The sequence below is a fragment of the Uloborus diversus genome, chromosome 6 (genome assembly GCF_026930045.1).
Source record: "Uloborus diversus isolate 005 chromosome 6, Udiv.v.3.1, whole genome shotgun sequence".
Classification (NCBI taxonomy): Eukaryota; Metazoa; Arthropoda; class Arachnida; order Araneae; family Uloboridae; genus Uloborus; species Uloborus diversus.
In genome coordinates, this window is record NC_072736.1 from 56,222,770 (window position 1) to 56,243,535 (window position 20,766).

Here is a 20,766-nt window from a genome sequence, read left to right on the forward strand (position 1 = left end):
AAACTTGAAAATAGAATTGATGAGAGAATCAACATTTTATAGCATAAAATATTGCATTTATGTGTTTTAAAATTTAAAGAAACCCTTTCATAACTGCAAAAAAATTGTCAGATTCAAGAGTTTAATGATTAAGTGGAGTTGCACTCAAATTAGCTCTTACAGCTCGACACTTAATGCATCAATAAAAGTGTTACTTGTAATCATATAAAAGTCAGCAACATCTTTCAATTGTGCTTAAGATGTTGCTTTCCTCATTAATTGCTTCTGCATGCAGGTAAGTTATTAATTTCTTATTCTCTCCTTTCATTCGAGATTTGTAACAAAACATTTGATTGCATTATATACAAGGATTTATCAATTTTAAAAGTATTTTTTGGACAGGAAAAAATACAATATAAATTACATTAGAATACATGCAAATAAACTCCAACACCAAAACAGAACACTTGTGAAGCTTGAGATCACACATGATTGCAAAACTATAGTCCCTGTTGTTTTTGCACTGAAATTCATTTACTCTGCAACTGAAAAAAAAAATAAATAAATAAAATATTCAGTATAAAGTACAATGCTCTTAATACTAAGAATGAAACACAACATGCAAACAAAAGTTTGGAGAACAAGACTTTTTCAAAACTAGGAGGACAAGGATGTGATGCTGTATACTATTTTTTAAGAAACCTTAAAAAGATAAAAGTGATATGAACTTAGCGGTAGCATTAGCATAGTTTCAACTACTAGTTTGTCTTTTATCTTACTCTTTATTGGAGGATTCCATATTTTCAGAGTTTAATTGTAATTTATTGGCCTTTTTCATACTATAAAAGTTGAAATACTAGCACATAGCATTTGTCATTTTGGTTTCTGAAGTTCAGGTCATAAACACATGCTTTATTCCATTGCATTAACTTAATGATCAGTGAGAAAGAAGCGTCTCAAATCCAGTCTGCTCACAAAGCAAAATACTGTAACAAACAATCTCAAAGCATGAGATTAGTCACCAAATATTTTACTCCAGTTATAAAATATTGAGAAAGTTTCTTAAAAAGTACGGAATTTATTAAGAATATTAAACATCAGGAAAAACAAACTAAAGCCAGAGATTTGGCAGAAAAGCGGAAATCTACAGCAAAAATCGGAAGAGTTCGCAACCCCGATTTCGTTTTTGATTTGGCAGCTTCTTCCTTCTATCCAATCAATAAAATTCGAGGGATCATTTAAATTTTTATTCACATTGTGCTAGTAATTTTTTTTTTTTTTTGACTGGAAAGACCGAGTCTTTTCAGGTTTCTGCATGTACAAAACATAAACTTAGCTCTTTCAGGGCCGTTAGAAACCAAAATTGATCTCTTTTAAGCACCAACCAAGCATTTGAGTAAATCATTTTGAGGAAACATGAACTAACATTGATTTGTTAAAAAAATTGCCATGGTACCTGAAGGCACTCGGGAATAAGATACGGCCTCTTCGTCGGATTCGTCATCAACATCTGCCACTGTCCGACGATTCATCACTTTATAGGAAGCCTGAGAAAGAAAAGAAAATAGATTGGTACTGACTGGAGAAACTTTTTTTCATAAAATCAGGTAATACAGTCTGTAACAGATTTTCTCTCCAATATCGAAGAGTTACATATCGTCACCTCAAAGCAACATTAGGATATCTTAGTGTTATTTGTGGGATTAGATGTCTTAGTGTTGCTCTGAGGCCACGATAAAAAGCCTATTAAGAATGCAGCATCGAAGTTTATAGGTGTAACCTTAGGTCACATCAGTGGCGCAGCAAGGGGAGGGGGTTAAGGGGTGAAAACACCCCCCAGAGCCATTGATTTTAGCATAGATGCAAATTCTAATACAGTTGTTTATGCATATGAAAGGGTTTTTTGATAAAACCCTCCAGAAGATATTTTTGATCACAAAATCCCCTTCAGAAGGGATTTTTGATCAAACAAACCCTCTCCAAAAGGTATATTGCAGGAAAGCGTAAAAAGTTTGGTGCATGCCCACTCTTATAACAGAGACCCGCTCTTATAACACTGGTTAATATTTATAAAGAAATGCTTTTGTGGGATTATATTGTTATGATTCAATGTGAAATAAAATTCTTCATACAATGCAGCAATAACGTCAAAATTACAATTTTTTGGACTTGGGTTAATCTGGTTCTGAGGTACAGATATTGTTTCAAAAAGTTTTATGAGTTTCTAATCGATGAAGTTCAGATAATCACATTCCTTTTTGTTGATGGCGAGTTCACTCTCCTGACTTATACCTATTGTACGTTTTTCATGGTATCACATCTATACTAGAATTCAGCAAGATATAGATCTAAAAATAGATGTAATAGATGTACAAAATACAAATGTGATGACCAGCAACAGGCTCTGGGCCCAGCTAGGCTGGTCCTAGTCAATTTACAATCCCCAGTGGAGATCAATGGCCCTCTTACTATCTACTCCCGTACTCATTACCACCTCTTCTGGTAAGCTGTTCCAAGGTCCCACTGCCCTGCTAAAATAATAATTTTTCCTAATACCCACGTTAGCCTGAGCTTTAAATAGCTTAAAACAATGACCCCTTATCCTATTTTCAGTGCTAAACTTCAGCCACATAACATCTTTCATTTTAATAAATTTAAACAACTGAATCATGTCCCCTCAATCTCTTCTTTGCTCAAGACTACATTTTTAGCCTTCTAAGCCTGGAATCATAGTCTAAATGAGAAAGTCCATTTATTAGCCTTGCAGCCCGCCTTTGAACTCTTTCCAATACATTAATATCTTAAAATATCTTGCATGTAAAATAGATGCAAGATTTAGATGTAAAATCTATAAAGAATGCAGCATCAAAGTTTATAGGTGTAACCTTTAGTCACATTATCACTGTACTATATTGCAGGAAAGCATAAAAAGTTTTATACATACAAAGGATGGGACCCACTCTTATTACACTGGTAAATATTTATAAAGGAAATGTTTTTATGATATTATGTTCTTATGACTCAATGTGAAATAAGATTCTTCATACAATGCAGTAATAACATGAAAATAACAATTTTTTGGACTTAGGTTAATCTGGTCCTGAGGTACAGATATTGTTTCAAAAAGTTTTGATATTGCAATAGATATGCTTTTAATTCATGAAGTTTCAGATAGTCACAATCTTTTTCTTTGCTGGAGAGTTCACGCTTCTGACTTAAACCTATGGTACATTTTTCATGGTATCACATCTATACTAGAATTCAGCAAGCAACAATTTGTAATCTATTATTATCAAAGGTAAAGTAAGAAATAACAACGTCAAAAAGCACAATTGCAGATTACTGGACAGGTGTTTTGGCGTTACAAGGAACGCATTTTTCAATGCATAAGAAATGAGCTTATGGATGAAAGATATGGATGAAGGATATCTTTTCACCTTGTTGTTTTGGTGAGACTAATTAAATATACACTTCAATAAATTTAGATTCTTTCTAGATGCATCAAATGACATTTCAAAAAAAAAAAAAAAAAAAAAAACAGATTGGATAACAAAACCTCTAAATCACCAATGAAAGCACTTACATTTGTTTGCTTTTTATCTTGGTTTTGCAGAATTTGTCTTCTAATTTCTGCCAAAGAACTGAACAGATTCTCTGGTTTTACTATAAATGATAAATACAAGCAAATAAATACAAGATGTGTAAATTTTTTGTAGCGCATCATCAAAATTGTGATAGGATTCAATGAAACAAAAGCAGATAGATAAGATTTTAATTTTTTCAATGAATTTTAACATGCTATAACAAGAAATATGACAATGTTTAAAATACATTTATATTTTAAAAAAAGAAAGAAAACCCTAAAACAACATTGAAACAATAAATAAACCACTTGGAAGTATATAACATTCACTAGTGTCTTAAACTCAAATTCAAATTAAAAAGATTAAGAAAATGAGTAAACATTTAGTTAGTTGAACATAATAATTGAAAGTAATTATTTTTTCATACAAATGCTCCTTATTTTATTTATTCTTTATTTTATCTTATATTTCTTGAAAAAATATTTTAAAAGAATATTATATATTTTTAACAGTGAAATTACTTGTCAAAAGCTGCTTTAACTATATATATATTTTTTAAATTACTGGTCATTTAAACAATTTAGTAACTTTATGCTACTTAAATATGTTAGTGTTTCCAAATTAATTTTGTATTTGAAATTAAAAGATTTAATGAAAATAAAAAGACTTACTTTACTTTGAAATTAAACTAATAAACAGTTCAAATGAAAATAATACAATTAGATGCAGAAAGATTGTTCAAAGAAAGTTACATAGAAAACATTCCTTTGGAAGACCATGAAATAAAAACGTCTTTCAGAATCAGATTGACATTTCAAAAAAAGCAAGAACTTTAAAAGTTGAAACAAAAATATATTTCTACTGCAAGCCCGTGTCATTTCCCCCCCCCTCTTCCCCCACTTTTGCTTTCAACTGAGCTCTGTATCTTATTATAGAGAAAACAAAACATCTATTAGCATTCAATGAGCTTCGGGATCAGAATGCAAACTATGCCTGAGCACCCAAACTAGATTCAAAAGAAATTTTTTTGCAAAAAAAAATAAATAAATAAATAAATAAATAAAAAAATAAAATGAAATAAAATAAAATAAATAAATAAATATAAATAAATAAATAAATAAAAAACTGATAAGTGATTTTTTTAAATTAAATATTTTAAAGTCATGCAAGGATATCTTACTGAATACTTAAGAAGTTGCTACAAAATTGATTTCACTTCCTTATGCTGAATAATATTGAGATTGCAAAATTTCACCACACAGTAGCACTTTAAATATCTGTACCTCAGAGTCAAAAGTCACATTATGATAATTTTACAGTAGAGATAAAAAACTTTTTTTCTGGCGCATGCAAAGCAGGGAACGCACGCTCTTTTAAATCTATTAAAAAATTGAAAAGGATTGTTTTTTAAGAATTACATTTACATGGCTTGATGCAGAATAGGCTTATACATAGAATGCGCTATTAAATGGAAAATCACATTTTTTGGACTTGCGTCAGTCTTGCTCTGAGGTACAGATATAATGCAAATAGTTTGGAGAAATTTTGGGCAAAAATTTTATGTTTCAGGAAAATTTCAAGCTTAGAAAGTTTTTAGGCACTCATGCAAATCACAGAAAAATTTACCTTGAGCCAGGGACTGTATGGGGGTGATCGTACGTTCCATCAGCTCTTTTGTCCTGACTGCAGGAACGGGAGGGGATGGACTGCGCCTCTTCTGCAGGGATTCCTATGAAAGAACAGAGCATAGATTATTCAGGAGGGAGATATTTCATTCTGATTACCGTATTACCCCACATTATCCGGCATGCCCCAAAAATGGAGGTTAGGAAAAAAAATAATACTACAAAAAATATATATTCAGCTTAAAAATGAATATAAGTTCTATACATATCTTATTTGTATTAATACAGATTAATTTTGTAAATATATTTACTTACAATTTAATTTGTCATTTCAACAAGAGAAAAATATTGCTTAATAACAAATAATTTTATAAAAATTAAATTAAAACTAAGTGCGCAAACAATTAAGCAGTAAGTTACCGTCCCTAAACCAGTGTGCTAAAGAATTTAAAATGGCTATTCCATAAATAAAAATTAAACTAAACTCTCTAAAAGGAACCTAAAGTAATTCATTAAAAAAAAATTATGAACAAATTGTAGTAACGGTGATTGCTTCCATTAATAATGACCTACCATAAATAACAAGCACATATTATATGCAATTCATTTTTTTTTTTTTTTTTTTGAAAGCGGGTTACTTTCGGAATTTATTTATTTTTACTTACAGTGGTTTGCTTCCTGCACAAATAATTGAATGGTGAATTTTGCTTTTGTTTTGTTGCAAAATAAACCTCAAATTATCCAACATTCTGTAAAATTTGAATTTCCCGGCATTCTGGTCAACCTCCCTTTTTTCTGTCATGCCAAATAATGCGGGATAATACGGTACTTGCGAACAAGTACTCTAACTCACATGATATCAGGAAAAGTGCATTCATTTACCTATTATAAACTAGTGGTACCTGCACAGCTTTGCCGTAGTATAAAATTAAAAGGTCATTTGGTTTGCCTGCATATTTACAAATAATGGATGATGAATTTCTCGCCCAATTTGCTACGTTCATTTGCTCGCCCATGTTACGGTTTCACATTATGATAATTTCGTAATTTTCTCTTCCACGTTATGATAATTTACTGGGTAAAATGTTCTTAAAATTGGAATAGAATACAGAACAAAATTGAATTTTCGAAAAATCGCTTCAAGGTGCACACCCCCATGCTACAAACTAACTTTGTGCCAAATTTCATGAAAGTCGGCCAAACGGTCTAGGCACTATGCGCGTCACAGAAATCCAGACAGACTTTCAGCCTTATTATTAGTAAAGAAGAACACAAATCATTCACGTGGGAGACATTTCATTCTGATTATTTGCACACAAGTACTCTAACTCACATGATGTCGGTAAAAGTGAATTCATTAACCTATTTCTAAATATTTAATCAAACTCAAACTTTAAGCAGTCAGTTGCTGCCCATAAACCAGGACTATGGCAGAACTACATGTGATATACTGACAACTTGGTTATGACATCCAGAGACTGCTGTTTCGTCCCTTGTTATGGGCTCATTGGTCTGGAATAGTCAATAACCAAGCTGGAGGCAGATATCATCTCATTGAAGCTGAGAGTGCCAACAAACTGGAAGCTAAAACAAATTTAGCACACCAGCAAGAGTCTACAGCAATGCACAGCATTTTGTCAGGGGTGCCCACTAAGGGGAGGGGGGGGGGCGTGGAGTAGACAGTGGCATTGAAGTTTTTATGTGGGGTTGTTTGTTTTTGGTGGTGAGGCTATTTTGCTCATTTTGGAGGAGGGGGCTTTGCACTATTTAGGGGGGTTGCACCCTTGCTCTTAGAGGAGGGCACTCGATTTTGAAATGAAGGGTTAGAAACGAAGAAGGTCGGAAATGCTGTTTACCATTTAACAAATATAAAACCAACAAAGCACAAAAATGCATTTAATAACTTTCTTCAGCTCAAAAACATTTGGTATCTGGTTGTACAGATGCATATCTTGTGTTAAAACTGGAAAGTTCTTTTACAGACTCAAGCTCCGTAAGTTTTGGAATGACAATTTTAAAACCGAATGTTAAATAAGGCATAAATTGTTTAGTCTTACTTGAATTTCAGATAATTTAATGGGAGCAACCAGGCCTGTCATTTCAAATTTCCTTGGGGGGGGGGGGGTATTTTATCAGGAAACAAAAAACACAACCAATTATACGTAAAAACACACGAATTTTCAAGGGCGGGAGGGTTGACCCTTCTTAAAGACCCGGCCTGAAAGCAACTTTTATCTTTATTGCAGTCACAAAAATCATATTACATACAGAAAAAGGAAAAATAACATATTTATACAGTAAAATCAAGAGACTGCATTTCATGAATAATATAAACTTGATTTATAAAAAAAAAATAAAATCTAGCCACAAGTAGAAGAGCATTAAATAAAATGATATTCATACATAGTTCTAAGAAACACTCAAAGCAGGAAACCTACACTATTTGAGTATCCATTTTCGCCATGAGAATGAACTTCAGTAGACTTCCGTTTCCTCAGCTCAGCATCTCTTTTTTGGAATTCTTCCAACTGCTTTGCAAATTCTTGCTGACGACGAAGCTGGAAAAAAGATTTCAATCATATGTTAGCATCAACAGAATGTGTATTCAATTTCCGAATGAGCATCAGGCATTAAGAGACAGAAGTCTACTCAAATGCAGGTTTTTCAACAAAATAAAAACAATCACACAGTGAAACTAAACGTTTGTCAAGAACTACAATTGGCCTGATTTCTCAACCAGTTAGGGTAACGGCACCCAGGGCCAGATTTGGAAGTGTGGAGGTCCCAGGGCAACGAAGGAGTGGAGGCCCCTAATCAGGGTTCGAAAAGATAATAATATTTTCAAAAATATCCAATTCTAATATTATCAATATTATATCGATAATAATATTATTTTTATGCAAGCATTCTTTGTAGATGTGACAGCAAGGCTTGTCACAATTGAGCGATGAAAAGAAATGCAACGACAAAGAATCAATTTAGTGTCTTGCGCGCAACCTAGGTGGCAGCACCAATTAACAGCACACTGAGAAACCGGTCGCTCGTTGGTAGAACAAGAGCGCGGGAATTCATTCTGCCATTTTTGCCGAGTGAAAGATGTGTTCGTGAGAGAAGAGCTCGGACACCATGCCTGGAAGAGGAGGAAAAGGAGATCTTCAAAAATAATTTATCGCCCAGTTTAAGTATGTAAAGCCTCCTGAAGCCAAAGCAGAATGTGACCTACTCCTTTTAGAATTAAAAAAGGATCGAACAAGATTGACAAAATTTGACCTAGTGAGATGCCCCCGAGAAGCAAGTACAACAGGTTTCTTTTTCCTTGCCGGAGATAGCTGATCGAGACACCTCTCAATTTTCCTGCCACCCAGGGATAGAAACCCAACGATGATACTTGTTCCGACTGCAGTGTCCCGTTGTCAACGTCTACGCCCCGGCACGACTCTGAATTCTACAGCCCCAGCCATGTGGTGAAATGGCGCGGCGTCCCGGCGGCCATTTTGTTCTGCTCCCTGTTGACTGAACGAGAGACTCCCGCTCCATCATCATGCCTGCTCGCGAAGAGTTCCACCTACAGAAATAGTGCTTGTGGCCTTGTCAGGCAGAAAAATAAGTAAAAAAGTAAGAAAAAAAGGTGGCTAGACGGACGTCGATTCCGTGGCCCCGCATCTGATTGATTAGTGCTCTTTCTGCGCCCATCATGACTTTTCTAGTGATTCTGAACAATCCACGCTTCAGGGGATTTTATTTGGGGGGATCATTTTAATTGTTCATGCTTCTTAATCACCTATTTATTTTAGTCAAGATGAGATAATAATAAGTCTGAGTTCACCATGAACTCATGAAATGTTTTTATATGTCCTCGGAGGTGCACCCCTTATAATTGTTGGCTACAGTGTTGGGCATCAACTAAAAAAATCAACTAAATTTGTAATTGATTGATTAGTTGACTAAAGTAATCTGACTCCCATTTAGTTCAGACTAATATTTTAAAAATTTAATTCAATTGCAGACGAAGATTAACGTTAGTTTAAACTAACTCGTTAGTTGACTAAAAAAAACTAATTTAGTTCAGATTGATTTAGTTCAGATTAAATTAATCAGATTGAATTTAGTCAGACTAAAAGTAATCAGATTAAAAGTAATCAAATTGATTTGATTACTTTTTTAATTCAGATTAAATTCGTAAAATATAAATATCACATGAACAGAGGCACATTTGTATTTCTTCGTGTATATATATATTTATGCAAGCATACACGAGTTAATGCGTGTACATACGACTACGTGCGGGTATATACGTATATAAACGTGTTATCCCGCGTATGTTCGTGTACGGAGGTATATTTGAAATTTTAAGTAAATATACATATTTATGTGTGCATACACCAGTAAATACGTGTATATACGGGTATGTACCTGTATATAAGAGTATGTACGTGTACACATAAGAATATGCGTTTAGATACGTGTTACCCCGAGTATACTCGTGTAAAATGGTACATTTGTATTTCTACGTCATATTCCAGCGCGCGTATACGAGAAAGTACGTGTATATACAAGTATGTTCGTGCACACACGAGAATATGCTTATAGATATGTGTTACCCCGAATTTACTCGTGTAAAGAGGTACATTTCTATTTAAACGTGTATATACATATTTATGCAGGCATATACGAGAAAATACGTGTATATACGAGTAAGTACGTGCACACACGACAATAGGCTTATAGATACGTGTTTAACACGAGTATACTCGTGTAAGATGGCACATTTGTATTTCTACGTGTATGTGCATATTTTATGCGTTTATAAGCGAGTAAATACGTGTATATACGAGTATGTACGTGTACACACGATTATGCGTATAGATACGTGTTACCCCGAGTATACTCGTGTACAGAGGTAAATTTGCTTTTAATTGTGTATATACATATTTATGCGTGCACACAAGCGAAGATACGTGTATATACGTGTACACATGAGAATATGCGTATAGATATGTGTTGCCCCGAGTATACTCGTGTAAAGAGGTACATTTGTATTTCTACGTTTATATACATATTTAAGCGTGCATATACGAGAAAGTACGTGTATATACAAGAATGTTCGAGTACACATGAGAATATGCATATAGATACGTGTTAACCCGAGTATACTCGTGTACAGAGGTTAATTTCTATTTAAACGTGTATATACATATTTATGCAGGCATATACGAGAAAATACGTGTATATACGAGTAAGTACGTGCACACATGATAATAGGCTTATAGATACGTGTTTAACCCGAGTATACTCGTGTAACATGGCACATTTGTATTTCTAAGTGTATGTGCATATTTATGCGTTTATAAACGAGTAAATACGTGTATATACGAGTATGTACGTGTACACACGATTATGCGTAGAGATACGTGTTACCCCGAGTATACTCGTGTACAGAGGTAAATTTGCTTTTAATTGTGTATATACATATTTATGCGTGCACACAAGCGAAGATACGTGTATATACGTGTACACATGAGAATATGCGTATAGCTATGTGTTACCCCGAGTATACTCGTGTAAAGAGGTACATTTGTATTTCTACGTTTATATACATATTTAAGCGTGCATAAACGAGAAAGTACGTGTATATACAAGTATGTTCGAGTACACACGAGAATATGCATATAGATACGTGTTAACCCGAGTATACTCGTGTACAGAGGTAAATGTCTATTTAAACGTGTATATACATATTTATGCAGGCATATACGAGAAAATACGTGTATATACGAGTAAGTACGTGCACACATGATAATAGGCTTATAGATACGTGTTTAACCCGAGTATACTCGTGTAACATGGCACATTTGTATTTCTAAGTGTATGTGCATATTTATGCGTTTATAAACGAGTAAATACGTGTATATACGAGTATGTACGTGTACACACGATTATGCGTAGAGATACGTGTTACCCCGAGTATACTCGTGTACAGAGGTAAATTTGCTTTTAATTGTTTATATACATATTTATGCGTGCACACAAGCGAAGATACGTGTATATACGTGTACACATGAGAATATGCGTATAGCTATGTGTTACCCCGAGTATACTCGTGTAAAGAGGTACATTTGTATTTCTACGTTTATATACATATTTAAGCGTGCATATACGAGAAAGTACGTGTATATACAAGTATGTTCGAGTACACACGAGAATATGCATATAGATACGTGTTAACCCGAGTATACTCGTGTACAGAGGTAAATTTCTATTTAAACGTGTATATACATATTTATGCAGGCATATACGAGAAAATACGTGTATATACGAGTAAGTACGTGCACACATGATAATAGGCTTATAGATACGTGTTTAACCCGAGTATACTCGTGTAACATGGCACATTTGTATTTCTAAGTGTATGTGCATATTTATGCGTTTATGAACGAGTAAATACGTGTATATACGAGTATGTACGTGTACACACGATTATGCGTAGAGATACGTGTTACCCCGAGTATACTCGTGTACAGAGGTAAATTTGCTTTTAATTGTGTATATACATATTTATGCGTGCACACAAGCGAAGATACGTGTATATACGTGTACACATGAGAATATGCGTATAGATATGTGTTACCCCGAGTATACTCGTGTAAAGAGGTACATTTGTATTTCTACGTTTATATACATATTTAAGCGTGCATATACGAGAAAGTACGTGTATATACAAGTATGTTCGAGTACACACGAGAATATGCATATAGATACGTGTTAACCCGAGTATACTCGTGTACAGAGGTAAATTTCTATTTAAACGTGTATATACATATTTATGCAGGCATATACGAGAAAATACGTGTATATACGAGTAAGTACGTGCACACATGATAATAGGCTTATAGATACGTGCTTAACCCGAGTATACTCGTGTAACATGGCACATTTGTATTTCTAAGTGTATGTGCATATTTATGCGTTTATAAACGAGTAAATACGTATATATACGAGTATGTACGTGTACACACGATTATGCGTATAGATACGTGTTACCCCGAGTATACTCGTGTACAGAGGTAAATTTGCTTTTAATTGTGTATATACATATTTATGCGTGCACACAAGCGAAGATACGTGTATATACGTGTACACATGAGAATATGCGTATAGATATGTGTTACCCCCGAGTATACTCGTGTAAAGAGGTACATTTGTATTTCTACGTTTATATACATATTTAAGCGTGCATATAAAGTACGTGTATATACAAGAATGTTCGAGTACACACGAGAATATGCATATAGATACGTGTTAACCCGAGTATACTCGTGTACAGAGGTGAATTCGTATTTTATCTAGTACATGCACTTTTTTGCGTGCATATACGAGAAAAGACAAGTATATACGAGTAAGTTCATGTACGCACGAGAATATGCGTATAGATGCGTTTTTAACCCGAGTATACTCGTGTACAGAGGTAAATTTGTACTTGTACGTTAAAATACATATTTTTGCGTGCATACACGAGTTATACGTGTACATACGAGTAAGTACGTGTATATACGAGTATTTTTGTGCATATACGTGTATATACGTGTTGACTCGACGATATTCGTGTATACAGGAATTTTGTATTTCTACGTGTATATACCTACAAGTACGTGTGAACATAAGTAAATATGTGTATATACGATACATATTTGTAAACACGAGTTTATACGTATAAATACGTGTTATCCCGAGTATATTCGTGCACGGAGATATGTTTAATTTCTAAGTGTATGTACAAATTTATTTGTGCATACACGAGTAAATACATGTATACACGAGTATATACGTGTAAACAAAGGAATATATGTATGGATACGTGTTAATCTGAGTATACTCGTGAACAGAGGTAAATTTGTATTTAAACGTATATATACATATTTATGCATGCAAATACGAGAAAATACGTGTATATTCGAGTAAGTTCGTGTACAAGCAAGAATAGATGTCTAGGTTTTTTTTTAGCCCGAGTATACTCGTGTACAATGGTACATTTGTATTTCTATGTGTATATGCATATTTGTGCGTTTATACATAAATAAATGCGTGTATAAACGAGTATGTACGTGAACACACGAGAGAATATGTGTATAGATACTTGTTACCCCGAATATACTCGTGTACAGAGAAATTTGCTTTGTATATACATATTTATGCGTGCATATAAGAGAATACGTGTATGTAAGTATTCACACGAGTATATGCGTATAGATAAATGTTACACCGAGTATACTCGTGTGTAGATGTCGTTGTATTTACACGAGAATATGCGTATAGATAAATGTTACACCGAGTATACTCGTGTGTAGAGGTACATTTGTATTTAAGATTGCATATACATTTTTATGCGTGCATACATGAGAAAATACAAGTATATACGAGTATGTACGTGCACACACAAGAATATGCGTATAGATACGTGTTTAACCCGAGTATACTCGAGTAGAGAGGTACATTTGTATTTTTGGTTAAAATACATATTTATGCGTGCATACACGAGTTAGTACGTGTATATACGAGTAAGTACGTGTATATACGAGTAAGTACGTGTATATACGAGTGTGTACGTGTATATACGGAGCTGTACGTGTTAACCTGAGTATATTCATGTCTACAGGAATTTTGTATCTCTACGTGCAAACAGAAGTAAATACGTGTATATACGAGTTCGTAAGTGTAAACACGAAATTTTACGTATAAATACGTATTTCCCGAGTCTATTAATGCACGGATTTATATTCAAACTTCTAAGTGTACACAATGTTTATCAGTACAGCGCTTACAGACTTTCAGGGCAGATAGAGTACACCTAGACGAGGGGAAACACATAGCAATGCATGGTCGGAAACACTTTCCTGGCGCGGGTAGTGACAACACCAATCACCAAAAAGACAAAAACACGAATAAGAGAAGAGAACATGTTCAGAATCTTTAGTACAGCAAAAAACTAAGGAAAAAGAAAATTAAGGGACCAACGATCATCATCAAAGAAGGTGTTCGAAATTACGACCCCGCCTGTAATATCGAAATTTAGCAAAAATATCGGGCGGGTCCCGGACTTCCTAGTGGAACAAAAACCACGTGTGCGCATGCACCGTCATCTGATGCTTCGGTTTACGTAGCAACATCTGTTGTATGCACCAGATAAATCTTACCAGTATTTTTGCTGTATTAAAAAATAATAAACATGTTTTCTCCTCTTAATCGTGCCCTGTCTTACGCTTTGTGTCGTCACTATCGCGTCTAGGTGCACTGTATCTGCCCTGAAAGTATGTAAACGCTGTACTGATACATCCTGTATACTTATTTATGTGTGCAAACACGAGTAAATACTTGTATATATGAGTATGTTCGTGTACATACTAGAATTTGTGTGATGGATACGTGTTAACCCGACTAAACTCGCGTACAAAGGTAAATTTGTATTTAAACGTTTATATACATATTTATGCATGCATTATACGAGAAAATACGTGTACAAACGAGTAAGTGCGATTCCACACGAGAAAAGACGTATAGATACTTGTTTAATCTGATTATACTCGTGTACAATGGTACATTTGTATTTCTACGCGTATATGCATATTTATGCATTTTTGCACGAGAAAATACGTGTATATACGAGTGTGTACTTGTACACACGAGAATATGCGTATAGATACGTGTTACCCCAAGTGTACTCGTGTACAGAGGTAAATTAGCTTTTAAATGTGTATATATATATATTCATGCGTGCATATAAGAAAAAATACTTGTATTTTCGAGTATGTACGTGTACAGACGAGAATATGCGTGTAGATACATGTTTAACCCGAGTATACTCGTGTACAGACGTGCATTTGTATTTGTAAGTTAAAATACATATTTATGATGCATACACGAGTTAATGCGTTTATGTACGAGTAATTACGTGTATATACGAGTATGTGCGTAAACGTGTTAATCGGAGTATATACGTTTACACACTAATTTTGTATTTGCCACTTGTATGTACATCAAAGTACGTGCAAACACAAGTAAATACGTTTATATAACGAGTATATAAGTGTAACTTATTATCCCGAGTATATTGGTGTACAGATGTATGTTTTTATGTCCAAGTGTATGTCAATTGCAGATACAAAGAGGGGTCATGAAGGTCAGGACCCGCTCCCCCCCCCCCCCACACCGCGGGGAAAATTTTGAACGTTTGCTTGAAAAATACAAAAAAAGTATCGAAACCATGAGAAAATGTAATAATCTTTTTGAATTTTTTTTTTTTTTGGGGGGGGGGGCATTACAGTAGAACCTCGACAATTCGAATTAATTGGAATCCGACCCATTCCGGAACATCGAAAATCCGGAGAATGAAAAAAACAAAACAAAATAAAACATACTCACTGAAAATCACCTTAAAAGGAAACACATAGAATTACAAATAAACAGTAAACATGTCTACAAAGTCTGTAATCTTCTCCTGTGACAGTTCAATTTTTTCCCTATCGAGTAAAACAAATTGATTCAAAGTTGCATTGCGAAGAAAAGGGAACTCAATCAACGACATAACACGGTCTTGCCCGTGAGAGAATTAAATAAATAATTATTATGGAATTTTGACGATCGCTCTTTAAATGTAAAGGGAAATCGGTCAAATCAATCGAGCCGGATTATCCGGTGATCCGGACTAATGGGGTCCTTGGCGCCGACTTCAAATTTGAAAGGTTTGTTTTTGAAAAATTTTCGTGTTTTTAATAGGTTTTTGAAGGTGGTTGAGCCCCCCAGAATATGAGGGACTTTCTTATTTAAGGAGGGGTATCCCCTTACGTAAGTTACTCAGAAACAGACCATGCATCAGCCATCTGGATTAAAAAACTTCAAGCATTTTATTCCAATAAAAACCAGAAGCAGTGTGGTCTACGGGGGGGGGGGGGGGGCGTGGTCAGTATAGCGGGTGGCGTAAAATTTTTAGGGCTTGTTTTTGAAAAATTTTTAGCGTTTACAATGTTTTGGAGGGGGGGGAGAATCCCCCACCCCCCATAACTTGAGGGCAGTTTCTATTTAAGGGAGGTATCTCCTTACTTAAGTTTCTCTGAAACAGAACAGGCATTGGCCATCTGGATAAAAAAAATTCAAGCATTTTATTCTAATAAGATCAGAAGCAGTGTGACCTATGGGGGGGGGGGGGTAGTGGGGCGGGGTGCGCAAACTTCGAATTTTTAAGGTTTGTTTTTTAAAAATTTTCGTGTTTTAATGAGTTTTTTGGGGTGTGGGGGGAACCCCCCGTAATTTGCGGGGGTTTCTATTTAAAAGGGTGTATCCCCTTACGCAAGTTACTCTGAAAGAGAACATGCATAAGCCGTCTGGATAAAAAAAATTCAAGCACTTTATTCCAATAAGATCAGAAGCAGTGTGGTCTATGGGAGGGGGGGGGGGCGTGGTCAGTGGAGAGGTTGGTTCAAACTTAAAATTTTTAGCGCTTGTTTTTGAAAAAAAAAATTGTACTTATGTTTTTTTGGGGGAGCCCCCCTTCCCCCGTAATTTGAGGGGGGGTTCAATCTAAGGGGGGTATCCCCTTAAATAAGTTACTTTGAAACAGAACAAGCATCGGCCATCTGGATAAAAAAATTCAAGCATTTTATTCGAATAAGATCAGAAGCGGTGTGGCCTACAGGGGGGGGGGGGGGTTAGTGGGGCAAGTGGCGCAGACTTCAAAATTTTAAGGTTTGTTTTTGGAAAATTTTCGCGTTTTTAACCAGCCCCCATAATTTGAGTGGAGTGAATTTCTTTTGAGAGGGGGGCATCCCCTCATATAAGTAACTGCAATAGGGAATAGGCATCGGCTATCTGGATATGAAAAAAATCAAGCCTTTATTCCAGTACTAGTGGTACCCGCACGGCTTTGCCCGTAATAGAAAATTAAAAGGTCTTTTGGTCCGCCTGTATATTTACAAATAATGTATGGTGAATTTTATCGCCAATTGGCTTATGCCCATGTTATGGTTCCACGTTATGGTAATCTCGTCCATCTTATGATAATTTTGTTCCTAAAATCGGAATAGAAAAAGAACCACATCGAATTTTCGAAAAATCGCTTCGAGGTGCACACCCCCATGATACAAACTAACTTTGCCAAATTTCATGAAAATCGGCAGAACAGTCTAAGCGCTATGCGCGTCACAGAGATTCAGACATCCAGACATCCTCCAGACAAATAGACTTTCAGCTTTATTATTAGTAAAGATTATGTGAAAAAGGGCTTAAAAATTTTAATAGAAAATTAATAAAATCGAATTTTTGAAAAATCGCTTCGAGGTGCACACCCCCATGCTTCAAACTAATTGTGTGTCAAATTTCATGAAAATCGGCTGAACGGTCTAGGCGCTATGCGCGTCACAGAGATCCAAACATCCATACAGAGAGACTTTCAGGTTTGTTGTTTAAAAAGAAAGGAAAAGGAGAAAGATAAAGAAGTAAAGAAAAGAAAGATAAAGAAAGAAAATTTTCAGAACAAATTCTTTCCCATTTCATTAAATTTCTGTGAAAAATGGGCTTAAAATTGGAATAGAAAAAGAAGAAAATCGAATTTTCGAAAAATCGCTTCGAGGTGCACACCACTATGCAACAAACTAACTTTGCGCCAAATTTCATGAAAATCGGCCGAACGGTCTAGGCGCTATGCGCGTCACAGAGATCCAGACATCCAGACATCCTACAGACATCCAGACATCCTCCGGACAGAGAGAATTTCAGCTTTATTATTAGTAAAGATTATGTGTAAAGGGCTTAAAATTTTAATAGAAAATTCATAAAATCGAATTTTCGAAAAATCGCTTCGAGGTGCACACCCCCATGCTACAAACTATCTTTGTGCCAAATTTCATGAAAATCGGCCAAACGGTCTAGGCGCTATGCGCGTCACAGAGATCCAGACATCCATACAGAGAGCCTTTCAGGTTTGTTGTTTAAAAAGAAAGGAAAAGGAGAAAGATAAAGAAGTAAAAGAAAAGAAAGATAAAGAAAGATAATTTTCAGAACAAATTCTTTCCCATTTTATTAAATTTCTGTGAAAAATGGGCTTGAAATTGGAATAGAAAAGGAACAAAATCGAATTTTCGAAAAATCGCTTCGAGGTGCACACCACTATGCAACAAATTAACTTTGCGCCAAATTTCATGAAAATCGGGCCGAACGGTCTAGGCGCTATGCGCGTCACAGAGATCCAGACATCCAGACATCCTACAGACATCCTCCGGACAGAGAGAATTTCAGCTTTATTATTAGTAAAGATTATGTGTACAGGGCTTAAAATTTTAATAGAAAATTCATAAAATCGAATTTTCGAAAAATCGCTTCGAGGTGCACACCCCCATGCTACAAACTAACTTTGTGCCAAATTTCATGAAAATCGGCCCGAACGGTCTAGGCGCTGTGCGCGTCACAGAGATCCTGACATCCTACAGACATCCTCCCGACAGAGAGACTTTCAGCTTTATTATTAGTAAAGATAAAGAAGATAAAGATAAGGAAGACCAAAAGCAGTATTGTGTACCAAATGGGGGGGGGGGGTAGTGTGGGTCATGTCGCAAACTGCGTCAGTCCAAAGGGGGTGTTTTTAAAAATTATTGATTTTTTAAGGTCTTAAATCGGTAAGGGGGGGCAGCCCCCCAACCCCCCAATGCCCCCCCCCCCCGTAACACATAAGGAGCTTCTTAATATTTATTTGGGGGGGGGGAGAAGAGAAAGGAACCCCTTAAAGAATCCAAACGCAATCTGTAGTTTTAACAGTGTAGATTTATTTCAATGTGATTAGATTCAGTATAAATTTTAATCTGACGAAATTTAATCTGATTACTTTAGTTGACTAAATCAATCTGATTAAATTAGTTTGACTAAATTCAATCTGATTACTTTAATCTGAACTAAATCAATCTGAACTAAATTAGTTTTTTTAGTCAACTAACGAGTTAGTTTAAACTAACGTTAATCTTCGTCTGCAATTGAATTAAATTTTTAAAATATTAGTCTGAACTAAATGGGAGTCAGATTACTTTAGTCGATAGAGGATTTAGTTGATTAATGCCCAACACTGGTGATTGCTAAAAAAAAAAAAAAAAAACTGACCGTTTGCTAGAAAAACCTAAGGAATCTGGACTTCATACAGGTTTTTAGTTACGATCCAGCTGATTTTTAAGAAGAGTTACTCAAAAAGAAGCATAATCGTTACATCGTTGCAAACAAGAAGAATTATAGTTATAACGTTATGCTTATAACAAAGCTGTATCGTTACTAGAAAACTTTATAGAAGGCCAGTTTCCTAGAGATTTTCCAGCAAACGGGGAGGGTTTTTTTTTTATTTTTATTATTATTATAATGCAGAGATCTTTTTACATATATGCAGAAAAAAAATGAACAAACACCACGTGTTTAACACAAAATCTATTTTTAATGTATTATTTCCCAAAAAATGTGTTATAGGCAAGTGAAAAAAGACAAGTCATGTGATTACAGTAAAAATCCTACCAACATAAACAAGTCAATAGCAGTATTTACAGATAAAAACTGACTCTGCTTGACGTAAATTTCAAATTTCAGTTACACAAGGTAAAAATTGGAAGACAATTACAATGTACAAGCTCTTTAATTTCCATTGGCACTGATTTGATATCTTAGAATAAGAGAGCGCAACTATGGGGGGGGGGGGGGGAGTTTTCTTGTGTTCATTTCCAAAAGCCATTAATTCTAACAATTATTTTGCCTAACAAACATTAATGCCTTTAATCAAAGATGAATAAAATTCGAAAATTATATTATTTTCTTTGTAAATTATTATTGTTACTATTATTATTATTATTAGGTACTATTTTTATTATAATGCATTATTATTATTATGTATTGTTATTATTATTATTATTATTATTATATATTATTATTCCAGGGTTGGGCATGGTTGACTCAGCTGTTTATCTCTTCGGTGGGTCGATAAAATGAGTGCCAAGCGTACTAGGAAACCAAACACTGGGGGTTCTGCGTTTGGCTGACTACCTAACCGGAATAGAACATCCATGCACCCTTGGTCAGGAAAACTGAATTGGACACAGTAGGCCTTAAATAATAAACTTCTTGGTCTTTTAAGCTTTTAGATATTTTCCCCGATATCCCCGGGGGTTCTGCGTTTGGCTGACTACCTAACCGGAATAGAACATCCATGCACCCTTGGTCAGGAAAACTGAATTGGACACAGTAGGCCTTAAATAATAAACTTCTTGGTCTTTTAAGCTTTTAGATATTTTCCCCGATATTATATTTTGCTACAACTACCCGGATGTATAAGAAATGAAAACCTTTGTACAAGAAAGTAACCGTGGGAAAAACAATTATGAAGTTGCATTATGCATTTATGAAGTTGTTTTTCCTATTGTTACATCGATATACATTTTGTTATAAGTTCAATATACACGATGTTAGACCTTGAAAATTCTTCAATGGGGGAATTTATAAAAATTAAGGATATAATTAATTAAAAATAAATCTCGATTTAAAAAAACCCTTAAGCTACTGAAATT

The 20,766-nt window shown here is 34.9% G+C and overlaps 1 long non-coding RNA gene across 1 annotated transcript; it reads right to left on the reverse strand.

Moving 5' to 3' along the window:
* Positions 1–420: 420 nt before the first annotated feature.
* Positions 421–7,748, reverse strand: LOC129223844 (uncharacterized). The gene is made up of 5 exons (XR_008580658.1): positions 7,627–7,748; positions 5,190–5,292; positions 3,563–3,642; positions 1,436–1,526; positions 421–524 (listed from the first exon to the last, which is right to left on the reverse strand). It is a non-coding gene; the product is annotated as an uncharacterized LOC129223844 (long non-coding RNA).
* Between the last annotated feature and the right edge of the window lie 13,018 nt (positions 7,749–20,766).